The following is a 21626-nucleotide window of genomic DNA, read 5'->3' on the forward strand; positions in this document are numbered from 1 at the left end:
AAGGCTCCTGGGCCTGCGGCTCGGGCCCTGCCACCTCTCAGGAGGTAGGCAGACATCTTAGACATTCTTCTTTGTTTTTCTGATTGGTGCCCTGGGGTAAGCAGCCGCGTGGAGGGCAGGGCCACCCGGGGCCTGCACAGGCCACAGCCAGCACCAAGAGGGCTGGGAGCCACGCGGGGGCCAGGGGGAGGGACTCAGAACCCGTGAGCCCTCCTAGCTAGGCCCATCTTCTCTGCCCGCAGCCTGGGTGGAGGACACTGGCTGCCCGGCCGGGAAGGCCCAGGAGACCCAGGAGAACGTCAGCACCCAGGCAAGTGGGGTAAGCGGGCAGGCAGAGCCGGCCAAGGCAGAGCTTCGTGGAAGTTCAGCCCAGTCGGCCCCTCCTGCTGCAGTCCTGCTGCAGACGGGGCTGCAGGGCCGGCCCCACGGGCAGCCTCGGCCCCCTGCGCCCCTGAGCCCGGCTGGGACCCACAAGGCCCCCCAAACCCAGCCAGGCTGCAGCCCATATCCCGGACGTCCATGGCTTCACCTGATGTCGATACTGCAGTTGCTATGTAATTAACTTAGAAGTAATGAGCAATAAAAATGCAATTATATTCCTGTAATACATTAAACCTCCGTGCTTTCTTAAACCACTTAAAAAGCCCGGTGCGTGCTCCTGGGGAAGAAGGCCCAGGGAGGCGGGTGGGGCGGGCCTCCGGGCCTGGGAGCCCGGCCACGGTGCCAGGCCTGCGGCTGACCCGAGCGAGGGGTGGTGTGAGCTGGGATCCTGGGAAGGCCGGGCCCGTGGTCCGCGTGTCCAGCCGCAAGGTGGGAGAGCGTAACCCCGCTCCGGAAAGCATCAGGCTGCAAGGTCGTTTTGCAGGAAAGTTGTGCTGCGGCGTGGATTTATTGCTGTGAACAGAGAGGGTTTTAATTACCACATTTTAAGAGGCGTCACTATCTCTGAGGCAGGGTCTGAAAAAAATTTCAAAAAGTCCTCCTTGAGACCCGTCCACAGCCCACCCGGTGGGTGCAGCGCCCAGGCCAGGCAAGCCCTGCTTGCCAGCCCGCCGGCCCAGGCCCTGGACGCTTTGCCCTCTCCTGCGGGGTTCGGGCCGCTCCCAGCCCCTCCCTCCATTCTCCTCCCATCTGCCGGGCACCCTGCTCCCTAGGATGTAGCCTTGGTCTGGGCAGAGGTGGGTGAGGGCCAGCCGTGGCCCCGGGGAGGGGACCCCTGAGGCTGGGGTGCGCTGTCTGTCCCCGGCCTCCCCCGGGGCGCAGCCCGGTGCCCTCCAGGGAGCTGGCCTTCAGAAAGGCTTTTTTTCCCCCTTATTTTTTTATTCGCAATGGAAGATTATCCTTGGCGAATGTCCCCAGTAAAAAGGTTCTACGCATTTAAAACCCATATTTTTCCCTCTGTGCACTTCAAGTGTGGAGGCTGGTGAATTCGGAGACCGATTCACTCTGGGGAGGGGAGGAGGCTCTGCGGTCAGGGCTCTGCTGCAGCAACCAGACGTTTTTTCCTTCACATCTCTCCCCTTCCCCGAGCCCCCTCCGCCAGGCCGTCCTCCCCTCCAGCAGGAGCCCAGCACGGTGGGCCACACCGTCAGCGGACGGGCAGGAAGTGGTCCTCCCGGGGGACCTGGAAGACCGAGGTGGGCTGTGCTCAACCTCACCCCTGCTCTGCTCACTGTCCCCCACTCACCCCAAGAACCAGCAGAGCCCCCAAACTGAGGAGCCACCCCAGGGGAACCAGGGAGGAGGGAGAAGGGGAAGGGAAGGAGCAGAGAGAAAGGGGAGGGGAGGGGAGGGGCAGGGAGGGGCGGGAGGGCTCAGGCCACACCGAGAGGTGCTGAGTCCTTGGAGACCGCACAGGGCCAGCATGGAGAAGCCCCGTGCCTGAGGCTGGGTGACCGCAGAGCAGACCTTGGGGCACAGTGAGGAAGCTCCTTCCTGACACACGCCGGCTCCAGCTGTGCGGCAGCCCTGGCCCGGCCTTGGCAGCACAATCCTGGGAACCGCCGCTCAGAGCCGCTCTGCAGTGCCGGAAGCTTCCGTGTCCAGCGTGGCCTTGCCACCCCCCAGGGCCAGTGGTGGCCACCACTGGCGTGGGCTGCTGTGGCGGTCCACAGGCGTGCTCACAGAGTCAGCCTGGTGCAGGAGCATGGAGCCTCGTCAGCACTGCCTTTCCCACGCAGAAGAAAGAAGGGACATGTGGCCTGCCGTTGCATGGCCACAGTGAGGGTGCTGCCCGGCCCTAGAGACCCTGCCCGGCCCTGGAGACCCTGCCCTGCCCTGGAGACCCTGCCCGGCCCTGAGCCTGCCCGGCCCTGAGCCTGCCCTGCCCTGGAGACCCTGCCCCGCCCTGAGCCTGCCCTGCCCTGGAGACCCTCCCCTGCCCTGGAGACCCTGCCCTGAGCCTGCCCGGCCCTGAACCTGCCCAGCCCTGGAGACCCTGCCGGGCCCTGAGCCTGCCCGGCCCTGAGCCTGCCCTGCCCTGGAGACCCTCCCCTGCCCTGGAGACCCTGCCCTGAGCCTGCCCGGCCCTGAACCTGCCCAGCCCTGGAGACCCTGCCGGGCCCTGAGCCTGCCCGGCCCTGAACCTGCCCAGCCCTGGAGACCCTGCCGGGCCCTGAGCCTGCCCGGCCCTGGAGACCCTGCCCTGCCCTGGAGACCCTGCCCGGCCCTGAGCCTGCCCGGCCCTGGAGACCCTGCCCGGCCCTGGAGACCCTGCCGGGCCCTGGAGACCCTGCCCGGCCCTGGAGAGCCTGCCCGGCTCTGCAGCCCAAGGCCCCCATGGGCCTCTCTGTTTCCCTCCTCCTCCCAGCAGCTTGCTTTGCAAATAACCCTGAATTAAAAACCATATATATCTATTTTTAAAAACCCTGTCTTTTGCTTCCGTAATTAAATTTCCACAAGATATTTTTCCCTGGGAAAATTCAATTAGGTTTTAATTTTAGTCATCTAAACAGCACTGGTGCTCTAGTATTTGATTTTTAATTTAAGCCCTTGGTCAGGCTTTCCAATTACAACCTCGCTCAGGCGTGTGGCATGACCGGGCTATGGGCGGGCGGGCGCGGGAGACCCGGAGCTGGGCCAGGGCGGCGGGCAGCAGCAGGGAAGCAGGGTGACCCTGGTGGCCGCGCATCCGGTCAGTCCCTTCCTCCAGCGGGCCACGGCACACTCTGTCTTGCCCTGGAGACGTCCCCTGCCAGGACAGGGCACAGGGGCAGAGCCGGTCCTCAGACCTGGGCGCCAGGCTCTGCCCTTCTCCGCAGATCTATCTGCTCTCCCCTCTCACTCATCCTTCTGTGAATCGTGCTGATCCCAAGACCACGGACCCCAGCGAGGCCAGGCAGAGAGGACAGACCGCCGTCCGTCCCCTAAGTAAACAGAACAACCTTTCCACCCACAAGCAAGGCCACCCACCTGATCTTTTCGCCTGCTTGTTTAGTTACGCCAGCCCTGCCTTGAACTCCCGGTGCTGAGGTTGAAAGGTGTGCACCGTGCACTCGCTCACGTTCCTCCACTGTAAAACAGCGCAACCTATGATCCAAAACAAATCTCAGAGGAAACAAAATCTGCCAATCATACGCCCAAGAGAGATCAAACTACAGACTGCAGCCCCATGAACACAGACTCAAAACTTCTAACAACATATTTGCAAATAGAAGCCAGCAGTGCATAAAAAGATTTATCCACCATGACCAAAGGTTTTATTCCGCAATTTGAGGCTGACTTAGCATTTGAAAACCAACCATTGTCACTCACTATGTTAACAGGCTAAGGAATAAAAAGCACAAGGCAACGCGATCGTCTGCAGAGAATCCATCTCGCAAGGCTCGGCACCCTCGTGGTGAAACCGCACCACAGGAGCGGAGCGCCCACCGCGGTCCAGGCCCGAGGCAACAGGGCGACAGACACGCTCGCCGGTGCCCAAGGACATCCTCCCTGGGGGGGCAGGTGGGCAGAGAGCCGCGCAAGGTCCAGCACGGGCCCGGTGTGCCCCAGCTCCCTGTCCCCAGGCTGCCGGAGCCCGGCAGGGCGGTCTTGTGCATGCCTGGATAGCACCCACGGGGAGAAGCCGGTGCTCCACAAGTACAGACACCTTCTCCCTGGGACTGTGTTTCCCCCTGGGCATCACAGAGGGTCTGGGAAACATGGGCTGGAGGCCACGCAGACGGGCAGATGCGGCCCCTCGGCTCCGAGGCCCTGGGAGGAAGTCACCGGGCCGGGGCTCCTCCAGTGAGGCGGGGCCTCCTGGCGGTTGGGTTGCCACAGGGTCCCCGTGACTCGCGGGTACACAGGAGGGCAGTCGGTGGCTGCAGGCAGCAGGGTGCAGGGCCCCACGGGAGGCTCAGAGGGGCCCCCGGGAATGCAGGACGCGTGGAGGCCCAGGCCTCGGCACAGGGACCAGCCCACAAGGCTGGGAAGGCCGGGCAGTGAGCACCACCAGGACACCGCTGCCATCCTGCCCTGCGAGCCGAGAAGGAGGGCGCTGGCCCGGGCCCTGGCGGCCCTGGAGGGAGGGCGCCCCGCCCCGGGCGCTGGCCACGGCCTGCGTCTCCCCACGGGGCGGCGCGTAGAATGTCTGGCCTGGAACTAGGGCCATTCCTTCTCACCCGGGTGCCTCGTCCCCATCAACGAGGGGGCTCAAGATGGGACAGTGAACGCTCGCTGGTTAAACGCAGCCCCTGTGAAAGCCACCCAGAGGGTCTCAGCGACCAGGTGACCCGGGCCCTGGGTCCACGCCGCCTCTTGGTCGCTTTTTAATCGGATTCGGCATTTCCAGCTTCCGCCTGGGCCCTGGCGCCTCATTAATGCGAATGAGTGAGGGAGATGACATCATTTATATTTAATTGTCTTGTTTATCTTCCCGGCTCTGAGGCTGTTCTAATAAGGGGCAGAGGCAGACAAAGGCTGCGTTTGCCTCCTCAGGGGTCCGCGGAGGGTCTCCTGCTCGCTGACATTTATTATTTGCAAATGAGATGATCTAATAACAGCAGAGCCTGCTCCCCCAAAGCCCTCCTCACCCGCTCACCCTGTCACCCCGCCATGCTGTCCACACAGAGAGGAGCCCACAGATCTCAGAGCCGTGCCCTCCGCCACACCACCTGAATCTCTGAGTCACACAGCCAGGAGCCGACGGCACCGCCCCGGATCCCGCCCAGCCTGGTGCCTGCCTGTAGCTCGGCGGCCTGGGTTAGGACGGCTCGGCCACCAAGGGGGGCCTCTGCGGCCGCGGACCCAGGACTGGTGGAGGGAGCCTCTGTGGAGACACCAGGGGCCCCCAGGTCCGGCTGTGACCTTGGAAGGGCTCAGGGTGTAGATCCTGCTCTCCAGAGTTCTCCCCCAGGTACCAGGGTACCAGGCCGGGCATGGGGTGTGACGTGTGCACACCTGTGATTCTCAATCTAGCTGTGAGGCTCTGGAATCTCCAGGCCCGGGCCAGGTTCACCTGCTGGGCCACCTGCTCCGCCAGGTGTTAGAAGCTAGCTCGGACAAGGACAAGCGTCTCCAGCCCCTTCTAGACCTCAGCCCCTGCCAGGACGCGTGGGAGCCCCCGAACTCCTGCAGGTCCACAGGGGCCCTGGCCAGGCTGCCCTCCACAGAGTCCCTCTGTGTGCACCACAGCCCCCAGCCCTCCACACAGGGGCCTGAGGGCCTTGCGGGGACCCCACGGGCTGGGACACAGCTCTCCTCTGAGCCCCCAGCCCCAGCCAGGCCCAGGCCCAAGTATGAACTGACAGAAGTTTCTTGGAAGCTTGGAGGCCTCTGCCTAGAAGGCTGGGGTCCCTCAGGCCAGGCCCCAGGGCTTGGTGGCCTTCTTGGGGCTGTGGTCCACACCCACTCCAAGCCTGCAGACCCCTGCAGCCTTGGGGACTTTGGCTGAAGGAAATTCCTGCCAGTTCAGGAAGAGGCAGGCCGGGGGGCGGAAGCAGGCAGCGTGCGGGGCGCCCACGGGGCCCACACGGGCCAGATCCGACCACGGTCCCCGCAGGGCCTCGGCCTCATCCTGACCCAGAGGCCAGGGCCACGCCAACCTGGCCCACACCCACCTCAGCCAATGGGCTTTCTGTAAGCCAGTGCTGCGCATCCAGTAGCTCCTCCCTGCCCTCCCCCCGGGCCCCCTCCCTCCCCTGGGCTCCCTTCCCTCCCCCCGGGCCCCCTGGCCCCCCCACCCTCTTCCCCCCCCCGGCCCCCTTTCTTTCCCCTGGGCCCCCTTCCCTCCCCCGGGCCCCCTGCCCCCCCCCGGACCCTCTTCCCCCCCCCGGCCCCCTTCTCCCCCCCGCCCCCTTTCTTTCCCCTGGGCCCCCTCCCCCCGGCCCCCTTTCTTTCCCCTGGGCCCCCTCCCCCCCGGCCCCTTCCCCCCCCCCCCCCCCCCCGGCTCCCTCACTCTGGAGCAGTGCTTCTGGGAATGTTTCCTTTCCCTCTGGAGGGCACAGTGCGGTCCGGTCTCCTGTGTCCAGCCACGGGCTGTGCAGGGGCGGCCAGGACACGCACCCAGAAAGCAGGCTCTTTTCATCCTGTGCCACTGAAGGCACAGGTGGCACAGGGCCTTGGGCCTCCTGAGCTGAGGGCTGCAAAGTCCCTGGCATCCGAGCAGTCCTGCAGGCCTGTGCCCCGTGCCCAGCCTCCTGTCCCCACAGCCGTGCCCAGCCTCCCCTCCCCACAGCCCATGCCCAGCCTCCCCTCCCCACAGCCCATGCCCAGCCTCCTGTCCCCACAGCCGTGCCCAGCCTCCTCCCCACAGCCCATGCCCAGCCTCCCCTCCCCACAGCCCATGCCCAGCCTCCCCTCCCCACAGCCCATGCCCAGCCTCCTGTCCCCACAGCCGTGCCCAGCCTCCCCATCCCACAGCCGTGCCCCCGTGCCCAGCCTCCCCTCCCCACAGCCCGTGCCCAGCCTCCCCTCCCCACAGCCGTGCCCAGCCTCCCCTCCCCATAGCCCATGCCCAGCCTCCCCTCCCCACAGCCGTGCCCCCGTGCCCAGCCTCCCCTCCCCACAGCCGTGCCCCCGTGCCCAGCCTCCCCTCCCCACAGCCCGTGCCCAGCCTCCTGTCCCCACAGCCCGTGCCCAGCCTCCCCTCCCCACAGCCGTACCCCCGTGCCCAGCCTCCTGTCCCCACAGCTGTGCCCAGCCTCCTGTCCCCACAGCCGTGCCCAGCCTCCCCTCCCCACAGCCTGTGCCCAGCCTCCTCCCCACAGCCTGTGCCCAGCCTCCTCCCCACAGCCTGTGCCCAGCCTCCTCCCCACAGCCTGTGCCCAGCCTCCTCCCCACAGCCGTGCCCCCATGCCCAGCCTCCCCGTCCCCACAGCTGTGCCCAGCCTCCCCTCCCCATAGCCTGTGCCCAGCCTCCTCCCCACAGTCGTGCCCCCATGCCCAGCCTCCCCGTCCCCACAGCTGTACCCCCTGCCCAACTTCTCAGCTTCTCATTGGCCCTTCAAAGCTAAGCCGTGGTCTTCCCCCTTCTCTCCCTGCAGGCCCTGCCTGCTCCTCTCCGGCACCCCCACCAGCTGATGCCCTCTGTCTGGCCCTGCGGACGGTCTGAGCGACCCAGCCTCCCCGTGTGCCACCATGCCTGCCGCAAGCACCGCAGGCGCACATGGCCGCCCCTCTCCCTGGCCAGCTCTCAGGAGTCCCTGCCCTGGAGCTCCCCGCTCGGGCCTTTGCCCTGGGGCCTGAGCAATGAGTGAACCCCACAAAGGAGCATGGACAAGCGGGCCTGTTTCTGGAGAGTTCCAAGGAGAGGATACCAAGCCATCCTGTCTCACCCAGAGGCGGAGCTCTGTCCCCACGCAGTGCCCTGGGCGTCTGCCCTCGGGCCTGCAGAGCCTCGTGACTCACCCTGGGCCAGGAGCAGTCACGGCAAATGAGATTAAATGCTCCCGAAATGGAATTAGCATGACATCACAGCAGCACCACGTTTTCTGAGCACCACTCTGCGAGGCGCTTCCTGCCTTAACCCCTGCCGCACCGCGCCGCGCGCCCCGGGAGCTGCCGACAGCGGGGAAGGAATGAGCGGCTCCGTGCCCTGCCCAGCCTCAGGGCAGCGGCAGCAGGCCCCCCCAGCATGCCCAGCCCTGAGCACCAGCTGGCCTCTCCAACCCCACCATCACCTCAGGCCCAGCCCCCACTGCCGGAGGCTGCACGGGTTTCCTGGGGTTCCTGAAATAGACCAGTACTGGAGAGGAGGGAAAGGAGAGGAGGAAAGAAGGGGGAGAAGGGGAGAGCAAGTGAGGGAGGAAAGCACAGGGGGGGGGACGGAGGGAGGGGAGGAGGAGACTGCTCTGGCTCCTCAGGCATCCATCCGTATGGGGACATCTGTAGTTCACACCACTCGGGGGAACTCGAAGCCCCCAGACGTCAGCAGCAGCTTAGGGGTCTAGAGCAGCGACCGCGGGCCCGAGGCGGCAGGAGCCGCGGACAGCGGCATGGGCCAGGCAAGAGCACCGCGGTCACTGGTGGACAGTATCCACTCACATCCTTCATTCTCTAGGCCCACCTGGCCACCAGAGTCCCCCCAGAAGCCAGGAAAACGCCCCCCACCTTGCCCACCGGGGCCGCCTTCTGTGCTAAGGGTGGGCACCATGCCTGTGCCCGACTTCTGTGATCCCCACGCAGCTCCCCGCCTGGCCTGGGGAGGGGGGCCTGGGGCACGCCTCTCCCTGGACACCCGGCCACGAGAATGGCAGGGTGATCGCGGTGGCGGGATGTCTTTCTCAATAATCCACTTCCAGCCCGGATCGTTATTTCTCATTTTCACTGAAACAATCACTTGTCGGAGAGCAAGGCCCTAGATCTGCCAATTCATCACACCCGGCGGCGGCCACCCGCCCGTCCACGCGCTGCCTGGCCAGCCCTGGACTCCGATCAATAGGCCATGTTCGTGCCATCAATAGCTGTAAATGGTGAGATTTACGAGACCAGGCAGGACAGGCTCCCACCCGGCTGCAGTCTCAGGCAGGTGCAGGGGGGTGGGAGGGGCGGAGGGTGGAGGGTGGAGGGTGGAGGGGCGGAGGGTGGAGGGTGGAGGGTGGAGGGATGGAGGGATGGAGGGATGGAGGGTGGAGGGATGGAGGGTGGAGGGTGGAGGGTGGAGGGTGGAGGGTGGAGGGTGGAGGGTGGGAGGGTGGAGGGATGGAGGGTGGAGGGTGGAGGGTGGAGGGTGGAGGGTGGAGGGGCGGAGGGTGGAGGGGCGGAGGGTGGAGGGGTGGAGGGTGGAGGGTGGAGGGATGGAGGGTGGGAGGGTGGAGGGATGGAGGGTGGGAGGGTGGGAGGGTGGAGGGATGGAGGGTGGTGGAGGGTGGAGGGATGGAGGGTGGGAGGGTGGAGGGATGGAGGGTGGGAGGGTGGAGGGATGGAGGGTGGAGGGTGGAGGGTGGAGGGATGGAGGGTGGAGGGTGGAGGGTGGGAGGGTGGAGGGATGGAGGGTGGGAGGGTGGAGGGATGGAGGGTGGGAGGGTGGAGGGATGGAGGGTGGGAGGGGCGGAGGGTGGAGGGTGGGAGGGTGGAGGGTGGAGGGTGGAGGGTGGAGGGTGGGAGGGTGGAGGGATGGAGGGTGGGAGGGGTGGAGGGGTGGAGGGTGGGAGGGTGGGAAGGGTGGAGGGTGGGAGGGTGGAGGGTGGAGGGTGGAGGGATGGAGGGTGGAGGGTGGGAGGGATGGAGGGTGGAGGGTGGGAGGGTGGAGGGATGGAGGGATGGAGGGTGGAGGGTGGAGGGTGGGAGGGTGGGAGGGGTGGAGGGTGGAGGGTGGAGGGGTGGAGGATGGAGGGTGGAGGGATGGAGGGTGGAGGGTGGAGGGATGGAGGGTGGAGGGTGGAGGGTGGGAGGGTGGGAGGGGTGGAGGGTGGGAGGGTGGGAGTGGTGGAGGGTGGAGGGATGGAGGGATGGAGGATGGAGGGTGGAGGGATGGAGGGTGGAGGGTGGAGGGATGGAGGGTGGAGGGTGGAGGGTGGGAGGGTGGAGGGATGGAGGGTGGAGGGGTGGAGGGTGGAGGGTGGAGGGTGGGAGGGATGGAGGGTGGAGGGTGGGAGGGTGGAGGGTGGAGGGATGGAGGGTGGAGGGGTGGAGGGTGGAGGGTGGAGGGTGGAGGGTGGAGGGATGGAGGGTGGAGGGTGGAGGGATGGAGGGTGGAGGGGTGGAGGGTGGAGGGTGGAGGGATGGAGGGTGGAGGGTGGAGGGTGGGAGGGTGGAGGGATGGAGGGTGGAGGGTGGAGGGATGGAGGGTGGAGGGTGGAGGGTGGAGGGGCGGAGGGTGGAGGGGCGGAGGGTGGAGGGGTGGAGGGTGGAGGGTGGAGGGATGGAGGGTGGGAGGGTGGAGGGATGGAGGGTGGGAGGGTGGGAGGGTGGAGGGATGGAGGGTGGGAGGGTGGAGGGATGGAGGGTGGGAGGGTGGAGGGATGGAGGGTGGGAGGGTGGAGGGATGGAGGGTGGAGGGTGGAGGGTGGAGGGATGGAGGGTGGAGGGTGGAGGGTGGGAGGGTGGGAGGGTGGAGGGATGGAGGGTGGAGGGTGGAGGGATGGAGGGTGGGAGGGTGGAGGGATGGAGGGTGGGAGGGGCGGAGGGTGGAGGGTGGGAGGGTGGAGGGTGGAGGGTGGAGGGTGGAGGGTGGGAGGGTGGAGGGATGGAGGGTGGGAGGGGTGGAGGGGTGGAGGGTGGGAGGGTGGGAGGGTGGAGGGTGGGAGGGTGGAGGGTGGAGGGTGGAGGGATGGAGGGTGGAGGGTGGGAGGGTGGAGGGTGGAGGGTGGAGGGTGGAGGGTGGGAGGGTGGAGGGATGGAGGGTGGGAGGGGTGGAGGGGTGGAGGGTGGGAGGGTGGGAGGGTGGAGGGTGGGAGGGTGGAGGGTGGAGGGTGGAGGGATGGAGGGTGGAGGGTGGGAGGGATGGAGGGTGGAGGGTGGGAGGGTGGAGGGATGGAGGGATGGAGGGTGGAGGGTGGAGGGTGGGAGGGTGGGAGGGGTGGAGGGTGGAGGGTGGAGGGGTGGAGGATGGAGGGTGGAGGGATGGAGGGTGGAGGGTGGAGGGATGGAGGGTGGAGGGTGGAGGTTGGGAGGGTGGGAGGGGTGGAGGGTGGGAGGGTGGGAGTGGTGGAGGGTGGAGGGATGGAGGGATGGAGGATGGAGGGTGGAGGGATGGAGGGTGGAGGGTGGAGGGATGGAGGGTGGAGGGTGGAGGGTGGGAGGGTGGAGGGTGGAGGGTGGGAGGGTGGAGGGATGGAGGGTGGAGGGGTGGAGGGTGGAGGGTGGAGGGTGGGAGGGATGGAGGGTGGAGGGTGGGAGGGTGGAGGGTGGAGGGATGGAGGGTGGAGGGGTGGAGGGTGGAGGGTGGAGGGTGGAGGGATGGAGGGTGGAGGGTGGAGGGATGGAGGGTGGAGGGGTGGAGGGTGGAGGGTGGAGGGATGGAGGGTGGAGGGTGGAGGGTGGGAGGGTGGAGGGATGGAGGGTGGAGGGTGGAGGGATGGAGGGTGGAGGGTGGAGGGTGGAGGGATGGAGGGTGGAGGGTGGAGGGTGGAGGGTGAGGGGTCGGAGGGTGGAGGGTGGAGGGTGGAGGGGTGGAGGGTGGAGGGTGGAGGGTGGAGGGTGAGGGGTGGAGGGTGGAGGGTGGAGGGTGGAGGGGCGGAGGGTGGAGGGTGGAGGGTGGAGGGATGGAGGGATGGAGGGATGGAGGGTGGAGGGATGGAGGGTGGAGGGTGGAGGGTGGAGGGATGGAGGGTGGGAGGGTGGAGGGTGGAGGGTGGAGGGTGGAGGGTGGGAGGGAGTCCTGCACTCCCCGGGCAGGGCAGGGCTGGGCCGGGCCGGGCTGCACCTGCCTGAGGCCAGGCTCACCATCTAGCGCTCATTTAAGTCAGTCCTAGCGCCAGCCTGGCTCTCTATCTCCAGGGTGACGGGAGCCGGGAGGGCCTTCCCTGCCTCCTGGGCCACGCGGGCCCTTCCCCTGGCCTGAGCAAGGTGGGCACCCGGACAGCCCTCCTGGTCACTGTCCCCGCCACGCCTCTGCCTGGCCCAGGACGCTTGCTCTGAAGCCCCGAAGGTTTCTGGGTGTCTGGCTATACCGCCCCGACCCGTGGCCCCGGTCAGCACGCAGCAGAGTGGTCTCCCTGATCAGTGCCAGCTCAGCCCCACCAGGGGGCACGGGACTCCGCTCCCCAGGAACACGCTTCAGTTCAGCCCGAGGGGTCTGGCCAGACGCAGGGCGCGGGCCAGCATGCCTGCTCGGGGCAAGGTGCCACCCCGCACCTTCTCAGCTTCCTGAGAAGCTGCTGGGGGGCCTTCTCGGTGCCTCTGTGCTGCCTGGACCCCAGCGTGTCCTGGACAGCACCCACCCCACCTCCACCCCGCCCAGCGCTCCCCTGGGAGGCAGCGGCTGGCCTCCGGGGCAGCACATTCACTGGACATCCCGACGCTCCCCGAGCTCCACGCCACTCGACCTTGCAATGCTGCCACTTCTGGCGCCCTTTAGAGACACAGGCATCAAGGCCCAAGACTGAAGCCTGGGCCCTCAGCACGGGTGTCCAACCTCTGATCACGGCCTGCCTGGCCTCAGGACTGTCCTGAGGAGCCCAGGGCGCTTTGTGCACGGACGCCTTCTCCTCCCTCCTGCCAAAGCCCCTCTGACGGCGCAGTAGAACCACCATGTGGGACAGGGGACATCTCCAGGGACCGGTGAGGCCACCCTGAGGGACGCGGGAGCCCACACTGCCCATCCGGCTTGCGGTTTCCCAGGTACCAGGTGAAAACACCCCCCTCTCCATGAGGAAGCCCAAAAGGAGCCCTGGAGACTGGAGGCCAAATGTTTATGAAACATTTTAGAATCTATGGCAAACCGCCGTGCGGGCAACACCAAAGCCGTGCTTCCAGAAAGAGACAGATTTGTTCCGAAGGCCGAGAAGAACTGCCGGACTCTGCAGGAGGCCAAGGCCTTGTTCTCACCTCCCGTCCCCACCTGGCTGGCCATCTCCCCAGATCAGTCACCTCCCGGGCCGGCCACCTCCCAGACCAGCTACCACCCCAGACCAGACACCTCCCCAGACCAGACACCTCCCAGAAGAGCCACCTCCCAGACCAGCACCTCCCAGACCAGCACCTCCCAGACCAGCACCTCCCAGACCAGCACCTCCCAGACCAGCCACCTCCCAGACCAGCCACATCCCAGACCGGCCATCTCCCCAGACCAGCCACCTCCCAGACCAGCCACCTCCCAGACCAACCACCTCCCAGACCAGCCACATCCCAGACCGGCCATCTCCCCAGACCAGCCACCTCCCAGACCAGCCACCTCCCAGACCAACCACCTCCCAGACCAGCCACATCCCAGACCAGCACCTCCCAGACCAGCCACCTCCCAGACCAGCCACCTCCCAGACCGGCCACCTCCCAGACCGGCTACCTCCCCGTCTGGCCACCTCCCCGTCTGGCCACCTCCCCGTCTGGCCACCTCCCCGTCTGGCCTCCTCCCCGTCCGGCCTCCTCCCCGTCCGGCCTCCTCCCCGTCTGGCCTCCTCCCCGTCTGGCCACCTCCCCGTCTGGCCTCCTCCCCGTCTGGCCTCCTCCCCGTCCGGCCTCCTCCCCGTCTGGCCTCCTCCCCGTCTGGCCTCCTCCCCGTCTGGCCACCTCCCCGTCTGGCCACCTCCCCGTCTGGCCACCTCCCCGGGCTGGCCTCCTCCCCGGGCTGGCCTCCTCCCCGTCTGGCCACCTCCCCGTCTGGCCACCTCCCCGTCTGGCCACCTCCCCGTCTGGCCACCTCCCCAGGCTGGCCTCCTCCCCGTCTGGCCTCCTCCCCGTCTGGCCACCTCCCCGTCTGGCCTCCTCCCCGTCCGGCCTCCTCCCCGTCCGGCCTCCTCCCCGTCTGGCCTCCTCCCCGTCTGGCCTCCTCCCCGTCTGGCCTCCTCCCCGTCTGGCCACCTCCCCGGGCTGGCCTCCTCCCCGTCCGGCCTCCTCCCCGTCCAGCCTCCTCCCCGTCCGGCCTCCTCCCCGTCTGGCCTCCTCCCCGTCTGGCCTCCTCCCCGTCTGGCCTCCTCCCCGGGCTGGCCTCCTCCCCGTCCGGCCTCCTCCCCGTCCGGCCTCCTCCCCGTCCGGCCTCCTCCCCGTCTGGCCTCCTCCCCGTCCGGCCTCCTCCCCGTCCGGCCTCCTCCCCGTCTGGCCTCCTCCCCGTCTGGCCACTGCCCGCAGCACCCATGTGTCAGAGGAACAATGCTGCCACCTGGCCACGAATCTCCCCGCAGGGTCTGCGGCTGTGACCACACAGGGACTCGGGGCTCAGAGGGTCCTGTGTTCAGGTCCCCAGCACCTGCGTCCACACACTCACTGAGTTTAAGACCAACCCAGTCAGAGGAGAGAAGCTTCCAGAAACCAGCATGAGGGAATCTAAGTTGCAGGTGCTCCGAGAGCCCCGCTTCCTGGGTCAGGCAGGGCTCCGCTGGCAGCAGCCCACCGAGCCCACGATCCTCACTGAGGTCTCCACCTTCCACCTCTGCCCCTGCTGCTCCTCCGTCACCCCTGCGGGCTCCCAGCACCTCCACCCGAAGGCCGGCTAGGGGAGGCCCGCACGGTGCCCGGTGCCCGCAGCAGGAAGAGAAGGGAGCTTAGCACCTACCCTGCGGCCATTGCACCCTTGCAGAATCGTCAGGGCTGGATGGGCGTGGTGGCCTTGCCGCCCCCAGTCTTTGGGTGTTTGGGGCAGGGTGGACGGGGTCTCCCTCCCATCCCAGGCCAGCGCAGGCTCCTGGCGTCAGCCTCCAGGCCGGGCACCCAGTGGTGGTGACTTCACACTTGTCATTCGCGCCCTGGCGCTGTCCTGCCCCAGAGGGACCGTGGCACCCCTAAGTCCAAGCCGCAGACCAGACGTGAGCACCCGGCACTGCGTCGGCACGTGTCGATCTGTCAGGCCAACCTTCAAGGTCTGCAAAGTGAGCTGTGTAACAGGGTCTCCGCCTGCCAGGACGAACACCACCCAAACATCTGAGGAGCCAGAGACGTCTCCGCGGGGCGGCCCCAGCAGAGGCCGCCCTCCCCGCCTCGCTGAACCGGTGCAAAGGTAAGGCCGCTCCGAGCAGCTCCCAGAGCGCACCAAGGCCGCTCCGAGCAGCTCCCAGAGTGCACCAAGGCCGCTCCGAGCAGCTCCCGAGTGCACCGTGGGGACTGTCTGGCGTCCCGTGTGTGGTCCTGCACATGTCAGGTGCCCACGGAGACCAGAGCAGGGCGCCTCCCAAGCCCTCGGCTCCCCCACAGCGGGGACACGCTCTGGGCGGGGCCTCTGGCCACTTCCTCCTTCCTTCCTTCCTCCCTCCCTGCCTTCCTGCCTTCCTGCCTTCCTGCCTGCCTTCCTTCTTTCCTTCCTTCCATCTTTCCTTCCTTCCTTCCTTCCTTCCTTCCTTCCTTCCTTCCTTCCTTCCTCCCTCCCTGCCTTCCTGCCTGCCTTCCTTCTTTCCTTCCATCCTTCCTACCTTCCTCGCTCCCTGCCTTCCTGCCTGCCTGCCTTCCTTCCTTCTTTCCTGTCTTCCTTCTTCCCTTCCTTCCTTCCATTCTTTCCTTCCTTCCTTCCTCTCTTCCTTCCTTCCTTCCTGCCTGCCTGCCTGGCTTCCTTCCTGCCTTCCTTCCATTCTTCTTTCCTTCCATTCTTCCTTCCTTCCTCCCTCCCTGCTTTCCTGCCTGCCTGCCTTCCATTCTTCTTTCCTTCCTTCCTTCCTTCCTTCCTTCCTTCCTTCCTTCCTTCCTTCCTTCCTTCCTTCCTCCCTACCTTCCTGCCTTCCTTCTTTCCTGTCTTCCTTCCTGTCTTCCTTCCTTCCTCCCTTCCTTCCTTCCTTCCATCAGCACTGATTTGAACTCTGGGCCTCACACTGGCTTGGCTGGTTTGCTCAGCTGGTACTCCTCCACCAGAGCCACACTTCCAGCCCAGCTTTTTGCTGGTTCGTTGGACATGGAACCTTGAAGACTTCTGCCCAGGTTGGCTTCAAACTGAGGTTCTGTGGATCGCAAGCCTCTCCGCACTTAGGCCCAGAGGTGTGCCACCAGTGCCCAGCAGGAGCTGCTCTTCTCCACGAGACCCTTCCACGGGCTCATGGCGACGTGGGCAGCTGGAGCCAGGACCAACCATGGATTACCGGCTTCCATCCTGAGCCTGGCGCCCATCTCAAGCCATCCACAGCCCCAGAGCCGGGGCCTGCGCCGGCTCAGTGCAGCGCTCATGCGGAGGCCAGCGGGACCTCACCCCCCTCTCCTGCCCCCCAGGGGCAGCCCGGGGCCCCAGGGCTGCTTACCGCCCAGACTCTGGTAAGGAATTTCAGCCCTAGCTCCCCACCTCCCCTGGCCTCCAGAGCCGCAGAGCAGCCTGCATGGCTCCCGCGTGACCCGCCGTGCCCCAGCACAGACAGCCATGTCCCTGCACGCCCAGCCCAGTCTGACCTCGGGACGCAGAGGGACACCGGGGCCCAGGGCCCTCCTTGCGGATGAACACACCGGCACGGCCTCGCCCCACACGCCGCCCATGCCCACCCGTGCCCCTCAGCCCCGCCGTGCTGAGGCCCCAGGGGCCCTGGAACGGCCCTGCACTGGGCAGGCGTGAGGGAGCCGTGCTCTGCGGCCACAGCTCCTGCGCCTGGATGAGGAGCACGCGGGACAGCCGCTGTGACAGCCCTTTGCACAGATGAGGAGCCAGAGGCGCAGAGAGGCGAAGAGCGACCCCCGCGGGCGCAGAGCACGGGCCCGGCACACCCACAGCTGAGCCCTCAGCCACTCAGGCAGCGGGTGCCTGTGGCAGGGCCCCGCTGGTAGCCAGCCCAGCTGCTGGAGCCTCAGCTGACCGCGGTGGTCCAGGCCCGGGGCCCGGCCGCACCAGGGCGGCCGCACACTGGGCACTGACTCCTTTGAGCACATGCCCTCTGTGCAAGGCCTGGCCTCGCACACAGAGCCCAGGGATGGGGGTCCCCAGGGCTGGGGGACCCCAGCGGCCACACCCAGGAGCCAGGCCCAGACCAGGGCCTGCTCCTCACCCTCCCTGCCCGGTGTCAAGGAGCAGGTGGTGCCTGACGTTGCTGGGGGACCCGTGTGGCCGGCCCATGGCTCCTCCCAGGCCCTCCTGGGCCTTCCTGGCAGGGCCTGGCTCCTCCATGCAGCTGCACACAGTAGGTGCACAATAAAGCGCCAGTGTTCCGGTCTTCCGCACGGGGGGGGGGGGAGGAGCAGCCCCTCTGTAAGCCCGGCTCATCCCCAGGACAACTCAGAGTGGTCCTGCCTGAGGCCTTGGCCCCCACCCGGCAGCCACCCACCGAGGACGGGGCACCATGCGGCTCAGCGCTGGAGGCTGGCAGGCGTCTGGCTTTGCCACCTGCAGCCTGGCTCTTACCCAGAGGAGACCACAGCCTGCCCGGGGCACTGGGGGTTCTTGAGCCTCTGCCCCTGCGGCCAGCACACTCTGACCACTGCCCTGGCCAGCCGCTGCCCCTCGTCAGAGCTTTACCCCACCCCAGCCCCACCACAGGACGGCCACCAGGGCGCCAGGAACGCAGACCACAGACAGCGGCACGTCGCTGCCTTTTATGGGGCGATCTGCACCCGAGGAAGCTGAGTGGAACCAATGAGATTGGGATTTTATGATTCTTTTATAGTGCTGCGCTGCAGATAGCTTTTTTAATTAGCTTCTAACTGACACCTTTGGAAACTAATGCGCCAGCCCCGCCCGCCTGGTCCCTGCCGGGTGCGAGCCGCACCTCCGCCCCCCGCCCCTGCTCTGAGAGGAGCTTGCTGGAGGCTCCCCGGCTTGTCCCCGGTCACCCCATAGCTGGGCACCCTTCCTGTGCCAACGGCACTTCCTACCTGGGTGCAGCCACCGAGTGCCAGGCCGCCAGCAGCAAAAGCCCCTCCACCCCTCCCCGCACCGGCCTCACGCTGCCTGGCTTGCTCCGGTGACTCTGGGGGCTGCCTTCTTCCAGGGCCGTGTCCCCATGGTGCCCTCTTTTCTACCCAGGAGATGAGAGACAGGCACAGGATCCGCCCCACACCGGCACAGAGCCAGTACCTTGGCTGGAGGAGAGATGGCTGAAGGACCGTCCCCCCTGCAGCCCCCCCCCAGCCTCCAGGGTCATCCCATCCCCCGTCCCCGGGGCCAGCAGAAGCTCCAGTCCGGCCTCTCTGGATGGGCTCAGGATAGGCACCATAAAACCAGTCCCCCTTGGCTCTCACGTTTAACAGCTCCCGTCAAGGACGCCTGCCCAGATTCAATTACTGCAGTGAGTTTTACAAGACAGCCGGGCTCACGGTGCACCGAAATAGGGACGCGCCCGGTGCCAGCTGGCTTGCACCCTCTTCCCCCCTATAAATGCCGGGCGGGCGCCGGGGAGAGCCAGCGGCCAAGGTCACCGCCAGGCCTTCTCCCGGGGACCAGGAAGCCGGGCTTAGCCCAGGCCTTTCTCCAGCCACACACGCCACACACGCCACACACACGCCACACACACGCCTGCTCCCCGCTGCTGCCACACAGGGTCCCCGAGGCCACAGCCTGGGCGTGGCACGCAGCTGTCTCCTGCCACACACAGGATCCTCCCTGGATGGAGGCGCTCAGGGGCTGAGGACACAGCTGGTCTGGAGTGGGGAGCCAGGAGGAGTGAATTCCGGCCACGAGGGACAGAGAAGGAAAGGCAAAGCAACTGAACGGAGTCTGTGCCGGCCACCTCAAGGCTCAGTGCGGTGCCACTCCACCAGTTCCCGAGGAGTGCCCCATGAGCACACCTGCACACAGGTCACTGGCGTGCGGTGAGGGGCGGCTATGCCGTGCACCGTCTGGGCTCCCTCCCTCCCTGAGGTCACCCTGCGCAGCCGGCCTCTCAGTGGGCCTGAGGCAGGGAGCCAGTGGCAAAACAATCTGCACAGGCCCGGACAAGTATGCACACACTCACATGTATGTCTATGTACTTAACACGTGTATGAACTGGCACACATGTATACATTCACACCTGTGCACAAGCTGGCCCTGCATACGCATTCACACACATGTGTGTGATCTGGCATGTGTGCGTGCATTCACACACCTGTACGCGCTGTCACATGCACACACACATGCACACACATGCATGAACTGATACCTGTGGACACATCTGCACATGTGCACAAGCTGACACATGCGCACTCGCCTGTACCACCTTTGCTGACCCAGCACCTGCCCCACCCCCAATCATCTAGGGTGCCCATCCCTGCTCAAGGACTGCTGACCCTGAGGGAAATGCGTCTCTTCCCACCGCTCACCCACCCCTGGGGTGGTGCCTGCCCCTCCAGAGCGGAGCCCACATCACCCCTGGTCCTCGCCCCTTCCACTCGGTTTGGGTCACCACCTGCTTTCTGCAATGGCCCTCTGGTCTTGAGAACCATCTGACTCCACGCTCAGGAGAACGCAGGAAACCCACCTTGTCCCCGCAGCCACACCTCTCCCCGGAGCCTGGCACCTGGACCGATGCCTGAGCTTCACAGGTGCTAGGTAAATATTTGTGGGATGGTGGAGCAAGCTCCCGCTGCTTGCCAGACACCTCACAGATCTCACCAGACAGACAGCATCTCAGAGACGGGGTGGCGTGAACTCCAGCAGCCTGGGGAGGAGCTACCTACCATTGCTACCTACACCTTCCACATGCAGAGCCCAGGCCCAGAAAGGTAAAGTAATGCGCCCAGGGTCACACAGCTGTGACATGCAGCCAGATGTCTGCTCCAGAATCTGACCCCGGCCTGGCCCCGCCTGCTGCCAGCGCTGACATCTGGCCCTCAGCAAGGACCAAGGCGGGAAATCCCTCCCCCATTTTACAGGTGGGAGATGGGGCGGGGCCTCTGAGACCCTGGCCCAGAGGCGGGGCTTGCTGGGGTTGGGTGATTTATCCTGAAAGCAGGCAGCCATATCTCCCCCTCTCCCCCACTCCCCCCGACACACACACACACATATGACTTTTAAGAAATATCACCTAATTATCTGATTGCAGGAGCTCAGCTCTGCCAACTTCCCCTCCCGAGGCGTCTGGCCACAGCTTGGGTGCTTCCATATGCCCGCCGGCCCTGCCAGGCAGCGCCGTGCCCGCTTGCTGCTGACGGTGCTTGCCAGCCCCCTCGGCGCGGCACCCAAGCAGTTAGCTTCTGGTCCTTCTCTGTCCCGAGCAGTAGTGTCCTGTCTGTCCCCAGGCCCCAGCCAGCCGGCCGGGGCACCCCTCCTGCCTGGGGCTCCTGGGGGACCTGCATTTTCCCCGCCCTCTCTCCTCCTAGGCACAACAGGGGGTTTGGGGGGAGAATCCAGCCCTGATGACTCCCCAACCAGCGGAGCGTCCTCATTCTCTTAATTATTGGAGAACAGATTTTCTCCCAAATAATTAGGCAATTTAAATCATACAATCTTTCCCTGGGAACTATATTTAACCCTGATTTGAATGTAATTTACACATCGTGGCTCCCTGAAGCAGTTCTGGAAGCCAAAACATGGATCAAATATTTTTTAAATGTCAAATGCTGCTTAATTGTGGATTGCACTGAATTTATTTGTACAGATACGTGTTTGATCTCCCATTTCCTTCTCCCACAGTGATTTTTTTCCTTAATCTATACCAATTCCCCAATTTCCCTAATAGCTAGAGAGTTGAAATGGCTCACGAGAGGCCCTCAGATTTGTAAAGTATTTTAGAAGATGCATATTCAGCCTGGCCTGTGACTGGAGGCCTTGAGGAATTCACCAAGGAGAAAAGCAGGCTGGCGGGAAGAGCAGCACAAGCCAGCCCCGCCCGACATAACTGTCTAAAGGTCACAAGAGCAGAGAGGGCTGGGGATCCAGGCCCCCCCAGGACAGAGGGCTCCCTGGAAGGTGAGGCTTTGGCACCGAAGCCCCAGGCTGAGCTCCTGGGGATCCTTTCGGTTCCTGTGCCGGCTCTTCCAGGCCGCATGGGGGTGGATGTCAGGAAAGGTCTACCCGGGCACCGTGACCCCTCTCCTGCCCCGGGAGGTTGGAGACCTGGGTGCCACCGTGAGCGGGGCACCATCAAGGTCACATGGGCAGGTGAGGCTCGGCACCCCCGGCCCAGCCGCCCAACCACAGCTCTCCAGAGCGCCGGCCTGGGAACAGCAGCCCAGGCTCCAACCCTGCCAGGAGGAGGTGAGGCGGCCCCTCCCCCAGGCAGGGCGGCCGCCTGGGTCTCCCACTGCTGGGAGAGTAGAGACCTCTCCTTTCCCGGCTTCGCACACCAGGCATTCTGCATGGTGTGAATTGTGTGCATTGTTTCCAAGCCTCTTCGCCTGAAGGTCAACCCCCGTGGGGTCTACTGAGCTCGCCCCACTTCACAAAGGAGCTGCTTGCAGCCTGGCATCCCCTGCCCTCGGTGCGGACCAGCTCCAGGCCCGAGGGCGGAGGCTCACGTGGAGGGGCCTGTCCTGCGCCACCCCGACAACGCCAGGCGGCACCGGCCGCAGCAGCCTCCAGGTCAGGGGACACCGACGTCATCGGCACTTGGCAGCTGTCAGCGGCCGGCGCTGGCCATGCCTCGCGGAGGTCTGCGGCTGTCCTGCGGCGTTGCTCCTCCTCCACCTGGAGGGAGCCTGATCTCCCATCACACTCCACCGCCAGTCACACGCCAAACCCAGTCGCAGAGGGACAGAACGACACCATGGTCAGGCGTGGGGACGGGGGA

At 65.7% G+C, this 21626-nt stretch overlaps 1 long non-coding RNA gene across 1 annotated transcript; it reads right to left on the minus strand.

Annotated features, from left to right (window-relative positions):
• Positions 1-570: 570 nt before the first annotated feature.
• Positions 571-17950, minus strand: LOC138810547 (uncharacterized). Its single transcript, XR_011367155.1, has 3 exons — positions 17794-17950; positions 3412-3528; positions 571-894 (listed from the first exon to the last, which is right to left on the minus strand). It is a non-coding gene; the product is annotated as an uncharacterized lncRNA (long non-coding RNA).
• Positions 17951-21626: the final 3676 nt, after the last annotated feature.

This window comes from Dipodomys merriami, unplaced genomic scaffold (assembly GCF_024711535.1).
Source record: "Dipodomys merriami isolate MVZ:Mamm:240054 unplaced genomic scaffold, mDipMer1.0.p SCAF_50, whole genome shotgun sequence".
Lineage (NCBI taxonomy): Eukaryota > Metazoa > Chordata > Mammalia > Rodentia > Heteromyidae > Dipodomys > Dipodomys merriami.